Below are 14,244 nucleotides of genomic sequence, written 5' to 3'. Positions count from 1 at the left end.
TAATTTCATCCATACTAAATGCTCTCAACTCTCCAACTCGAATTCTTCCCGCTCCTTCTGGCACCTTGCCAAAAATCTTTCTAACAACTTTACCTCATCATCCTTCCCTCCTCTTTTCTACTCTGATGGTTCTGTAGCTATTTCTTCTACTGATAAAGCAGATCTCTTCGCACAGACTTTCTCCTCCAATTCCACCTTAGACGATTCCGGTGCTGTTCCTCCATCACTTCCCCCCTCTGACTTCTTCATGGCTGACATTAAAATTTCTTCAGTTGATGTATTTTCTGCCATTACTGGCCTCAGTACTAACAAGGCATATGGGCCTGATGGGGTCCCTCCTGTTGTTCTCAAAAACTGTGCTTCTGTGCTTACACCCTGCCTAGGCAAACTATTTCGCCTTTGTCTGTCAACTTGTACCTTTCCTTCTTGCTGGAAGTTTGCTCTCATTCAGCCAGTCCCAAAGAAGGGTGACCACTCCCAACCCTCCAACTATCGTCCAATTGCTTTAACGTCCTGTATTTCAAAAGTTTTTGAGTCAATTCTTAATAGAAAAATTTTAAGGCATCTTTCCTATCACAACCTTCTTTCCGATCGTCAGTATGGGTTCCGTCAGGGACGCTCCACTGGCGATCTTCTCACCTACCTTTCAGACTCCTGGTCATCCTCCTTTCGGGACTTTGGCGAAAGCTTTGCCATTGCACTTGACATCTCAAAGGCTTTCGATCGAGTCTGGCATAAATCTTTAATTTCCAAACTGCCCTCCTACGGTTTCTATCCTTCTATCTGTGCCTTCATCGCTAGCTTCCTTTCTGGTCGTTCTATAGCTGCTGTTGTAGACGGCCATCGTTCTTCTCCTAGATCTATTAACAGTGGTGTTCCTCAGGGCTCTGTCCTATCACCAACTCTCTTCCTTTTATTCATCAATGATCTTCTAAGCTGTACATCTAACCCTATCCACTCATACGCTGATGACTCCACCCTTCACCTTTCCATTCGGTTCCCGCAACGCCCATCTCAACAGTTACTTCAAGAAACAAGGGATGAGGCTATGGCACACCTAATGTCTGACTTGGCTCATATCTCTGACTGGGGTAAAAATAATATGGTTGTCTTTAATGCATCTAAGACTCAGTTCTTACACCTATCAACCCGACAAAATCTTCCACAGGTATACCCACTAATGTTTAATAATATTCAGATTAATCCTGCATCATCCTTGAACATGCTTGGGGTTTCATTTACTCGGGACTTATCTTGGAAAGATCATATTACATCTCTTGTAAAATCTGCTTCCAAGAGATTGGGTGTGCTAAGCCGACTCCGCTCTTTCTTTACCCCTGCACAATTGTTGACTCTATACAGAGGTTTTATCCGCCCCTGTGTGGAGTACAACTCTCATGTGTGGGGAGGCTCCCCACATACAGCTCTTCTCAATAGGGTGGAGTCAAAGGCTTTTTGTCTCATTAACTCTCCTCCTCTTACTGACTCCCTTCAACCTCTGTCTCTTCGTCGCACTGTTGCATCTTTATCTCTTTTCTATCGCTACTTTAATGGTCACTGCTCCTCTGAACTGTCTGCTTGCATTCCTCCACCTCTACGACGGGCGCGTAGCACCCGTCTGGCAGCAAACTCTCATCCCTTTTCTGTCCAACTCTCTAATGCAAGAGTTAACCGTTACTCCCAGTCTTTCATTTATGCAGCAGGTCAGCTCTGGAACTGTCTCCCTCTGTCTGTATTTCCTTCTGCCTATGATCTCCAGTCTTTCAAACGTAGTGTGTCCAGGCATCTCAAAATGATCGGATCTTGAATTTGGCTCTCTATTGTATTTTGTTTTTCTCTTGGAGGGAACTGTTACTGCGGGCTCATGCCTTTGGTTCCTTCTTCCTCGCATAAAAAAAAAAAAAAAAAAAAACAGTAAACAAATTGGCCACCACAGGGATCCAATCAGAGGGCCAGCCAGGGTCAGGGCCACACAGTCAATCCTACTCAGTTATGGTGACGGGTGAATGGTTGGTGACCCCATGCTACCCTCTGCCGTCCAGCCACATCGTCTCTTGCCTTATGCCAGCTTCTTCACTGAGGAAAATGCTAATATGAAGGTGGTGTATGCAGCCACTTATTACCTTATGATGGAGAGGTGCGCTGGCCTGCATATCATAATAACATCGACGTCCCCTTCAGAGGCTCTAATGCTTTACACTTTCAAATCGCAGCAGCCACATCACACACACACACACACACACACACACACACACACACACACACACACACACACACACATTTTCAAAGTAATAGAGACCACAGTGCTTATTATGTCTCTACAAATTGTGGAGGGCTACTGCAGATCCTGTGTTTCTTTCTTTCTTCCAAACATTTTTTTTTCATCTTGACGCCATTCCGTTATTTCTTCATCAATTTGCTGCAGACTTAGCACAACTGTTCTTTTGGTCAACAGCCCCAGACACCCTTTTCATTTCTTTTATAAGATTTAAATATTCAAAAGGGAGTGATGTGGTCAAACTTCGAATCAGAGAAAGACTCAGATTTTGAGATTCTATATTTTTGTACGTTGCTTAATTCTCATAGCAATTCGTACAGAAATTTTCATCAGTGTATGGAGACCACTTTACATTCCCTTATGAATACTGTATTGGCAATCTTGCTTTGAATACCATCTTACCAGCTTTTCAACAACCTCTGAGCAAACTGTACGTTCTCTGAAGTTGTCGAGTGTGTGCGTATACAAGGGACAAGTGAAGCCTGGGTGAATACAGAGGGCCTTTGTCAAGAGTAAGTTAATAAGCGTTTGAATCCTGTTGGTTATGCTGGTGGGATGGTGTTTGTACTGCGACCCGTGAGCCAGGCAGGGTCCATCTTTGTAAACAGTGACGGAGCTGAGTCCAAATGTCAGCGAAAGTGGTGGAGTTCCCGGTAGTCCAGTCCAAGGTATAAACTCTATATACCCTTACACCTTTATTCCCTGCTCTAGTCATCCCACCACCTCGCTCCTCAGTGTTTACCTGAACACTCTACAATGCAAGGAAACAAACACCTTGGGAAGTTATATGGTAACTCTTCACTGATTTTTGAGCATGTCAAAAGCTTATTCTTTACGCAAAAATATCTTAAATACGCACTTATTTGGGGAAAATACACATCGCTATATATTAGTCACACACACACACACACACACACACACACACACACACACTCCTTTATAGGGGAAAAAAAAAACTATCAGCTGGACCCGAACCAGATCAAACAACGATAAACACATCAAACAGAGAGCGACCTGCCTTCTTTTCCACATTCAACCGCGACAAAAAAATTCACCCCCTCCCAGCCCACAAATCTTTGTCTGTCTGTCTCTCTCAAATCCATGGAAGGGCAGAGTCACCAGCAAGGTTGACTGAGAGATGTCACAGCGCCCCAAGGTCATAGTGTCGACAAAACGGTCACCCTGGGTCGCAGACGCCTTGAGTTACTCCACTTTTTTTTTTTTTTTTTTTTTCGATTTATTGAAGGTGCGTGAATGAGAGTTTGGCCGACTCATTTGGACAGATTTTGTGTTAGCTTATGATCTTCTTTTTTTTTTCTTTTTTGAACCCTACTTCTCCCCATCTATACGAGAGAAAAGAGGTCTAGATGATGAGGAGGAGGATAAGAATGAGGAGGTGGAGGAGGAGGAGGATGTTTAAGATCACCTGCTTGTGTGTCGAGGGTAGGACGGTGGAGGTTAGGAAACGGAGAGTTTGTGAAGATGTAGGCACAAGAAAATGTAGCAAACAATCTCGAAAGAACCATTAGATATGTCAGTAATTGCTGTCCTTTGTAATACGAGGAGTTCAGACACAAGAGCGTCAGTGAGGTAAGAAATGAGCAAGTGTGGGAAACTACGCGAAGTACAAGGTTTTGAGAGGAAAGAATGAGTGTTTGTGTGTAAGTTGGACTGTGGTGGCGATAGGAAAGTGTAAAGTACTTAACCGTAGTAGTGGATGTTTGTAACGAGGGTGCGGTGGTGGGAAGAATGAAAGTGTGTAAGAGAATGGTGGTGACAGTGGGTATGTAGGGAGAGTGTGTTGGTGGGGATTAGGTTGTGTGAATGTGAGATGTACGAGTGTGACGGTGACTTAGATAACAGGATAAATCAACCTCCCCCGCACCCCCCCCCCCACACACACACATGTAGCCTAATATCCCGATTACATAACTAGCCTCAGTATTTGAGTACGTCGCAAAAGAAGAGCACGGCAAACTTATGCAAGAGCGGTGGGGTACTCCTTAGTAAAGCAGCGATGCCTTCAGTGTACCAGCCGCCTGACGGTGCAGAAAGGTACAGTCCCGAGCTAATGGAAGGGAAACACCACCATCGCCCAGAGAAGCACATCCACGGTTGTTTCTACCCGGCGAGTTATTGGGGAGAGGGTGAAAGTATGGGAGAGGGGGAGATTTTGTGGGGGTCTGATGGAGGGAGAAGCGGGAGGGGAATAGAGCTGCCAGACAGGGCTGCCTGTTAGTGGATAGTTAGATCAACATTACTATTTCACTGATATATCTGCCTTAACTTTGGCCAAAATGGGAATAATAAATCATTGTCCACTTATTGTATTCAAAATTTGGCAGCGAAATCACTGATATAATACAATACTGTGATGATATTGCTGGTCGAAGGGACAGCCTCGTCTTTACAGATGTTTTTTGTCTACATCTACGGGCTCCGTCTTACCTTCCTCCTAAAGGCCCGTCCAGACGATCGAGCAATGCCCGCGGGCACAAGCGAGCAGTTTGCCTGTTGACGGGCTCACCGCTTGTGCCCGCGGGCAAATGTGTAAATTGCCACGGGCAATTTACGCATTTGCCCGCGGGCACAGGCTCACGGCAATTTACGCATTTGCCCGCGGGCACAAGCGGTGAGCCCGTCAACAGGCAAACTGCTCGCTTGTGCCCGCGGGCATTGCTCGATCGTCTGGACGGGACTTTAGTTTCCCCATCCCCTCTCTCTCCCCCTTCTCTCACTTCCCATGTGCACGTCCTGTTCCGCCTCTTCCACTCCCTCACTCTCTTTTCACATCTCCCATTCCCCCTCTATGAGCGTTATTATTTATTCTGGCCCCCTTCCAAACTTTGCTCATATCTGACGATAACTAGACGATCTAGCCGAAACTGTCGTGTCACATAAAGTTATGATTTAATTTTTTTTTTGGTCATTTTTATTATTTTTTATTATCTATTTTGGGTATTTGATTTTTATTTTTTATTTGTTACTTATTACGTCCGCCAAGGACGTTATAAAATCGTCGCGGTTTATTTATCTGTCTGTCTGTCTGTCTGTCTGTCTGTTTGCAGGATTATGTCAAAACTACTGGATGGATCTTCAAATTTCTACCAGGGATAGACCAGGGGCCAAGGAAGACCATTAAATTTTGGAGGTCATAGGTCAAACGTCTAAGTCTCAAAAAGATTATCCAAACCCCCCCTTCCCCCCCCATTTTTGGAGTCAAAGCTACTGGATGGATCTTCACCAAATTTCTACCAGGGATAGATCGTGGGCCATGGAAAACCCCATTAAATTTTGGAGGTCATTCAAAGATCAAGGTCTCAAAAAAAAAAATTTTGTAATCGGCAATGTCTTTGTTCTTGTCCATATCAGGCCTTGGCGGACGTCAGAAATCCGATTGCTCCTGTTTATTTTTGTTCTTATTTGTTTCATTTTTTTGTATTTTCATATTTGTCATTTCGTTATTTTCATTTAATTTATTATTTAATAGTATTATTATTGTTCTTTCATGGTCATCTCACTTAATTTCACTTTCTCAAATCCTTGTCTTTGGGTTGTGTGTTCATATTAAATATAATTATATCATAGCATACCACAACATTTCGTGTTTTACACCTCCAGCTCTTTAGTTTATTTATGATAAAAAAACGATAAATAAAGAATACGGAAAAGATCATAAGTTTAAGAAGTGTAAGCGAAAAAAATTTGCCGATTTTTATATACTCGTAATCCAATGTATGATTAAACTTGGGGATTTAAACACTCCAGAAGTAAAAGCACTATATTATGGCAAAACATTACAGTAACAATTATCGGTAGGGGAAGCGAAGAGGCACCAAACTGAGGCTGACAGAACAGGCTGGTCGGAATAGCTGGATGGTAGTGGAATGATGAGTCTCGTCCTTTCACCGGTCTTGATATATATATTGCAAGTGCTGTTTGAAGTAAACATGACCTATTATTATTACCATAGCTTAAAAAGGAAGTCAGTCACATTAACCAGTAAAATGAATTACAGAATACAGTAAGCCCTATTAGCAGCAGGACATTTATTATAACAATACAGACTCTCAAGCTGGGAATTCAGCCACATACGCCACTACTATTCTCTATGCCTCATGTAGCCTATTATCTTTTTAATTTCACCTGTAAACATAATCACAACCTTAGTATCCGGTCCATCCTCCATCCCTTTCAATAACCGCTTGAAGCCTCCTAGGCATGTTAGCAGTGTGATTCCTCACAAGGGCGGGCCGAGCTCGAAACATCTCCCACACCTCACGTGTATGGTTTAAGAGTTGCTCCCTTGTGCGCTCCATGCCAGGCTCCCAGCTGTTCACCATTGTCCCCCAGATGTTCTCGATGGGGTTGCAGTCAGCTCCCTTACTGGGCCACGGTAGCAACTGAAACTGTGGATGTTGGTCAAACCAATCCTGCACAACCCTTGCTTGGTGAACGGGGCAGCGGTCGTGCACAAAGTATACTGTGCCTGGAGGGAAAGGGTGATTCCTGTTATTAAAAGAGGGCAGGAAAAAGTCATTCAGGATGTTCACATATTTCTGGGCATTAAATCGCCCCTCTATTTCCTGAATATCACCCATTCCGTGGAGGCTGATCAAACCCCAGACATTCACTGTCTGGTGCCCACTTCTTGCCACCTCGTAAACATTCTGGCGGTCATAACTGAAAGAGAAGTTAGAAAGAATGAGTTGAAATGAGCATTCGTTTGACATTATGGTAAAAACAAAATATTAGAGGAAAAATTATTGACAACGTTTCACAATTGCTTTGACCTGAAGAAGCAAAGCAATAGCGAAAAACATCAATAAAAGGCTCATCCTCGAATGTGGTGTTCTTTTATCAGAAGGTATATAATTGAAAGTAGCACTCGTATAGAATAATTCATTAATAATATCTTTGTGAAATGAAGATAACCAAAATAAATGTCAGTATTTTGTATGTCCTAATGGTTTATACTCACCGGGTATTATTGCGTCTCCAACAATGAAGCTGTCCATGGAAGTAGATGAGAAAGTCTTTTCGTCCGTCCAGATAATGAGACTCCAAAACTCCTCCCCTCTGTTCACATATTCCCTAGCAAATTAAAGCCTTTCCTCTCTGTGCTGCTGGGTGAGACGCTCCTTGGCCGCTGGAACTCGATGATGCAACCCAGCCTCGTGTAGCCTCCTCCTCACTGTCCACACACTTGCATCCAAATGCAACGCATCCCGAATTGCCACTGCATTAGTATGTGGTCTGTCCTCTGCAGCAGCTACAATTTCTTGGTCTTGTGCTGGTGTTGTGCAGCATTGTGGTCTACCTCCAGGCAAATTTCTTAGATCGCCACTCTCCTCCCACCTGTGATAATATGTATGGAATCAACACCTATCAATTATAATATAATATTAACAGATAAAACAATGAAACTGGGCAATAATATAATGCAGTATAATTCCGGCCTGATTTTACCGTTACATTCACAATGCTAACGCCTGTTTCTCTGGGATTAAGAGTTTGAATCTGTTGAATCATTTGTCTGAAGCATAGGAAGAGGGGACGGATGAGACCAGGGAAGATGGTGGTAAGACACATGGGAGAGAGGGAGGGAAGAGACTTGGGAGAGAGGACGTGAGGAGTCGGGGAGAGAGAGGATAGCCATTCGGATATGTGCAAATATAGGTTAGGGGAAGAGAGAAAACAGACAACATAACGCATTAGTATAACATGAAATTAGAATACTTCTGGGATATTTTTTGAAGTAATTGTAATCGAAATATTAACATCTTCAGCACGTCAGTCAAGTGATATTCATATGCACTTTAATGTGTGCAATTCATACGTGGAGTTAGAGGGGCCTAGACAGGGGGCATAGAGAGATAAGGGATGGTGAGCGGGTGGTGGGGCAGAGTGATGGTATTGGGGGGGAGGGAGGAAGGGGAGGGAGGGTAGCAAGAGGAGGGAGAATGAAATGCAAAGTCAGTATTCATATCTAATTTGTAGATGACATTAGTATGTAACAATAACCTCAAACATCATCTATATTAACATGCTAGAACTTTCGTGACGGTTTCCTTTATTCTTACCTGTGAATCCACCTCAGTACAGTCCTAGGAGTAATTCACAGAGTCCTGGCAATGTTCCGAACTGACATGTCACTGTCACGAAGTCCGATGATACGACCTCGCTCAGCAACTCTGTGCAACCTCCGCTCCATGGTGATTCCGACTTCTGATCAGCCTCACCAGGCGCCTGTCCTGACATCACTTCTGTTTGTGCTTCATTAACCTTTAAACCAATGTTTGAAGCGTATCGCACCATGTAGTTGCCACCATTCGGTTCGCTTTGATAATGTATGGTAAACGGCTTAGCACCACCTTCCCTTCTGTTCATGGTTGCCTGATTACGGTCTATGTTATCAAGTTGTATAACAAGGAACGTGAGGACTGCTAACTTGGTTTATCTTGTCTCGTTGATTTGGCTCTTATCTTAACTGACCCTAGTAGTAGTTAGTTACAGGTAAGCACCATATTAAATAAACGTATTTAGACAGTGAGATACTTGTGTAAATGCTATCGCTGAAATAAATGGGGAGTGAAATAATATTCATCATTTTACATCTGTTGTCATCCTCTTTATTTACTGAGTTAACGTCATTGTAGACGTGTGTGTGTGTGTGTGTGTGTGTGTGTGTGTGTGTGTGTGATACAATATAATGCATCAGACGTTCAAGCAATTACTCAATCACTATCTTTAATCGTAAACTACAGAGTGATTTTTAAAACTTAGATAACATCTTTTTTCTTAATAATGGCACACCTCATAAGCGTCATGTTTCACCTCACAAATTATATTTTTATTATTATTTATATTGTTTTAGTAATATTATATAACAAACTCACGATCTTCTATCGAAGACTTTGCAGACAGTTCTAAAATGCTATTCAATTTGTGAAATATGTTTCTGTAACGATAAATTACTAATTATATTTCAATAATCTTGATCTTTATTACCGCACAATATTATATCTGTTACTTGACAGTCTATTTTATAATCCAACTGTATTCAATAAGTGGACAATGATTTATAAATATTCCAATTTTGGCCAAAGTTAAGGCAGATATATCAGTGAAATAGTAATGTTGACCTAACTATCCACTAACAGGCAGCCCTGTCTGGCAGCTCTATTCCCCTCCCGCTTCTCCCTCCATCAGACCCCCACAAAATCTCCCCCTCTCCCATACTCTCACCCTCTCCCCAATAACTCGCCGGGTAGAAACAACCGTGGATGTGCTTCTCTGGGCGATGGTGGTGTTTCCCTTCCATTAGCTCGGGACTGTACATTGGTTAACAGACCTAACTTATCGAACTGCATTTGATAAGAGGCGTTTAACAGCACTCTTTGCAGTCGATTAGCCTTCCTAAACCACCGGAACTGTAGACTGCACGAGAGTGAAACGGTGAATGTATAAGCAGAAAGAATTAAGAAAAAATAGAAGCTGAGTGAATGCAGGTAGTTTTTAATAGTACAGCAGATTATTGTAGCATCTCTCTCTCTCTCTCTGTTATTATATCATGACGATCTATTCCCGGTATATGCGCACACTTGAAATGTAAATATGCAACTACATAAGAGATATCACTTTGGAAATTAACACTGGAAAAATTATAATAGACTGTTTTGGAATGCACCAACGTATCCCTTTAACGTGTTGGATCAGTTCTTCCAGTTTTAGAAGACTGGCCACGGTAGCAGGTGAATAGCGGATGTTGCCTTCACTCATTTTCACGAATATTATTCCTAACACATTTATTCGGCCTTAAAGAATATCCCTTCCGATAATTTCCATGATCAGATAGCACTGAAGTGTACCAATAATGATCACTGAATATCATACTGATCGCCAAGCAATACAGGAGTTTAGGAAAAGAAAGCAGCATCTCACTTTCGGCACCTAGCGTCGGGGCTGCAGATCAAGGCTGCCATTCGTTCCAAAAATGACACATTGCTATATTTGTTATATATTCAAATTTTACTGTACGTATTTTCGATTGAGTATAAACTGGTATTTTTTTTTTTTTTAACAATCACTGGTGTGTCATCAGGTGGTGTTTCCCGCACATTTTATATTATTAGTAAATATGGACGATTGTGTATCCAACGCATCGCAAGTTCGCAACAAGACAACCTCAGTGTGTGTTTATACTGGGCTGGGTGGGGAGTGCAATACACTCTGCCACAAATACCACATTTTGGGGAGTTGAAGTGCTTGTGTGGTGACTCGGTGTTCGCTACAGTCTAAACACAAACCCACAGTGAAACTCTAGACATAGAAGTCAAAGTGATACAGTGAAATGGCATAGAAAAACACTTGATTTAGTGGACAATGAAATGATCAGTTCTCGGACTCGCCTAGATGTTTTGGCGCATCGAGACATTACACCGTACTGTGACGATAATGCACGTGTGACCAAAACTGGTGGACTTGGCAGGCTGGAGATTGTGCAGGTGAGTGTGATTTTAATGGTTGGGATTAGGGAGGACAGGAAAATTGGAAAGATGATAAAGAATAGCCAATGTTTTTGTCAATATTAATATTTGTTTGCGGGTAGGGTCTGTTTATAGGCTGCATGATTAAACTTTACTATTATTTTTATTTTATTATTATTATTATTATTATTACACCCGTCCTCGTGAAGCAAAACTGGTGTTATAATCGCCGTATATATATATATATATATATATATATATATATATATATATATATATATATATATATATATATATATATATAGTGTGTGTGTGTGTGTGTGTGTGTGTGTGTGTGTGTGTGTGTGTGACAGCCTCGTTTTTTTTCCTGAACCATCTGAACATTTTCCTCCAGACACTGTGCTGTTTAAAGCGATTATTTGTTCAGTTTTATATTTATTTTTCCTTAATCCTGCTGTGCAAAATAAGTTGGTGAACCTTTCGGGACCCACAAGGCTAGTTCTCCCACGCCGACAGATGCCACCAAACACCCGTATTTCACCGATTGTGTGAATACCGACCCGCTTATGCTGATTACATTAGGAGTGGTGTGTGTGTGTGTGTGTGTGTGTGTGTGTGTGTGTGTGTGTGTTTTAGATGATAAGTGAAGATTGTATTGGTTAAGGTCTAGGCGTGCTCCCCAAAACAAATATTGATAATTTTATGACTTGGATTAAGTTTCATAATTGTGTACCTCATTTTTTGACACCGAGATTCTGCAGAAATAGTTGATTTGATACTCGTATAAATAAGGTTAAATTTCTGTATACTAGAAATCAAAAGCTACAACTAGAGGTGGATTAGAAAGGAAAACTAAATTACCGGTACCGGTATTGTGGTCATCGCAATAACACTCCATGCACGTCCACGGCCCAGCACAAAACTAAACACGTCCACGGCCCAGCACAAAACTAATCACGTCCACGGCCCAGCACAAAACTAATCACGTCCACGGCCCAGCACAAAACTAATCACGTCCACGCCCCAGGACAAAACTAGTCAAACTCCACCACGCCCGCGCCCTTACACTGAAAACTAATCAAATGAAAGAAAACCATTAGGGAGCCGGATGCTAATCGCCCGCCGGAATATGCTGTCGGCCAAGTCCTTAGGTCATATCATGATACCCTGGAGGTTTCATGCTGATTGTTCAAGCCGTTCATGAGATATAATGGTGCTAAAAGCAAACGATAAACACTAGTTGACCTTTGGCAGCTATTTTGGTGACCTTGACCTTGATCTCGAGTGCTCATTTTCGAACCCGTCGAAGATTTTGGCCATTTCTTAGTACCCTGAAGTTTTCATATCGATAGCTCAAGCCATTCGTGAGATATAATAGTGCTAAAAGCGGGCGATAAACACTAGTTGACCTTTCGCAGCCATTTTGGTGACGTTGACCTTGATCTCGAGTGCCCATTTTCGAACTCGGACAAGATTTTGGCCATATGTTGATACCCTGACGGTTTTATGTTGATAGCTCAAGCCGTTGATGAGATATAATTGGAACACACACACACACACACACACACAGAGGCAGGCAAAAGCTTAACTAGCACGCCCACGCAGGCAAAAATATAACTATCACGCCCGCGCTCACGTCCACGCACCAGTACATAACAGTAATCAAATACCAGGTACAGACACTGGGTGCATATCGGTACCGGTTTGCGATTTTTATCTTACTGGTGATAAAGTTAGGAATTAGATGGCTACAAGAGTGGCTGAAGAGATGGTGGTGTAATGAGAGCTGGGATAACCTATGATGACGTGGTTTGTGTTCGTGACGTACTTCCATGTCACTAGATGCCCGGGGAATGGTAGAGTGCGTTTTGGTGTGTTATAGAGTGTGTAGGAAGTTGAGTGAGTTATTGATATTGTAAGCGGTTGTGTTTTGAGTGCTTATGGGGAGTGATTAAGCTTGTGTATTCTGGTGTGCTTTGAAATGTGTGAAAGTTGATTGAGTTCTAGATTCTGTGAGATTGTGTTTCTGAGCTCATGTGATGAGTGTGTCCCTTGTGGAACTGTGTGTGTGTGTGTGTGTGTGTGTGTGTGTGTGTAGTGGGGCGTTACCTGGTGTGTGTGTGTGTGTGTGTGTGTGTGTGTGTGGAGAGAGAGAGAGAGAGCAGAAAACGCTCTAGTAACATAATAAGAAACAGGAACTTAAAAGACCAGAAAGACCAGACCAAATTAGACACAGGCAGGAAAAGACTGAGAGACAAGCATATATTAAGACAGCATTACCCAGCCAGAGGACAGATAGACAAAATAGGACAGGATATGATACCGGTATATTTGGTATGGTTCAGATAAGGAGATAAAGAGTGACGGGGGTACAGATTAAGACACGAATACCCAGCTAGAGGAAGGGAAAGGTTACACTGACAGAGTAAGGAACAGGAGGAGGAGGAGTGTAGACAGGTAGGAAAGAAAGAAAGTAGGGGGGAAGAGGTACCGTAAGGAGGGAGGAGGAACACTAAGGAGAGAGAGGAAAGAGAGGAGGAGAGGAGAGGTAAGGAAAAAGGAAGAAGAACGTGAGGTAACGAGAGGGGCAGGGGAGGGATAAGGAGGATGAAGCAGGAGGGAAGAGATGTAGACTGAGAAGGGGTAAATACAAGTGGAGGAGGGGAACTAGGGAGGAGAGGTAAGGATAGGGGAGGAAGAAAAGGGGGAGGATAGACGTAGGGAGAGAGGAGGATAAGGGAAATAAGTGTAAAAAGAGGAGAGGTAGGCTAAGGAAGAAGAGGAAGAGGGGGACGGTAGAAGTAAAAGAGCGTGGAGTGCAGCATCTAGTGACAGAATTTTGTGCCGCGTTGAGATCTTTATCCGGACCCATGCCCCCCTCCCTCCTAAAAAAAAAAAAAAGAAAGAAAAAGAAAAAGAAAGAAAGAAAGAAAGAAAAGTGGAGTGGAGAGGGGCAGTCATGGATGTGGAAAATAAATCGGAATAATACGACGACGTAAAGAGTATGAGTTTATGGAAATGCATGAGGACAGAACACGATGGAACTTTAAGTGCTGAGTGTGAGATGTGGCTTCGGGTAAGTCAAGCACATACTCTTATCTTTAGTTTCCAAGCTGCTCTCCAAGTTTTTATGCATTACAGGTGCCGAACTTTTCGCCTGTGCCTTCATCAAAGCTTTTTTCTTTTAGCCAACCAATAGCTGTAACCGTAGACAACCATTGTTTTCATATTCGTGATTGGTATTCCTCAGGATTCAGTTCGTTCTTTGTTTTTCGTGTTATATTCCTGAGTAATATTCTGATCTGTACCGTACATGTTGCTCAATCCACTCATGCCTATGATTCCATCCTTCATGTTTACATCCACCAACTTCTTTGATCGGGATTCTGTGGTCATTAGTTCAGTGCTGTTGTGGAGTGTGAGGAGTGTGATAGTTTGACATTCCTTCTGTCCTAACCTCTTCCTTTATTGCCTTCC

This window comes from Coenobita brevimanus, chromosome 66, assembly GCF_032717465.1.
Source record: "Coenobita brevimanus isolate Jiangsu-jjx chromosome 66, ASM3271746v2, whole genome shotgun sequence".
NCBI lineage: Eukaryota > Metazoa > Arthropoda > Malacostraca > Decapoda > Coenobitidae > Coenobita > Coenobita brevimanus.
Note: the sequence above shows the minus strand (reverse complement) of the source record.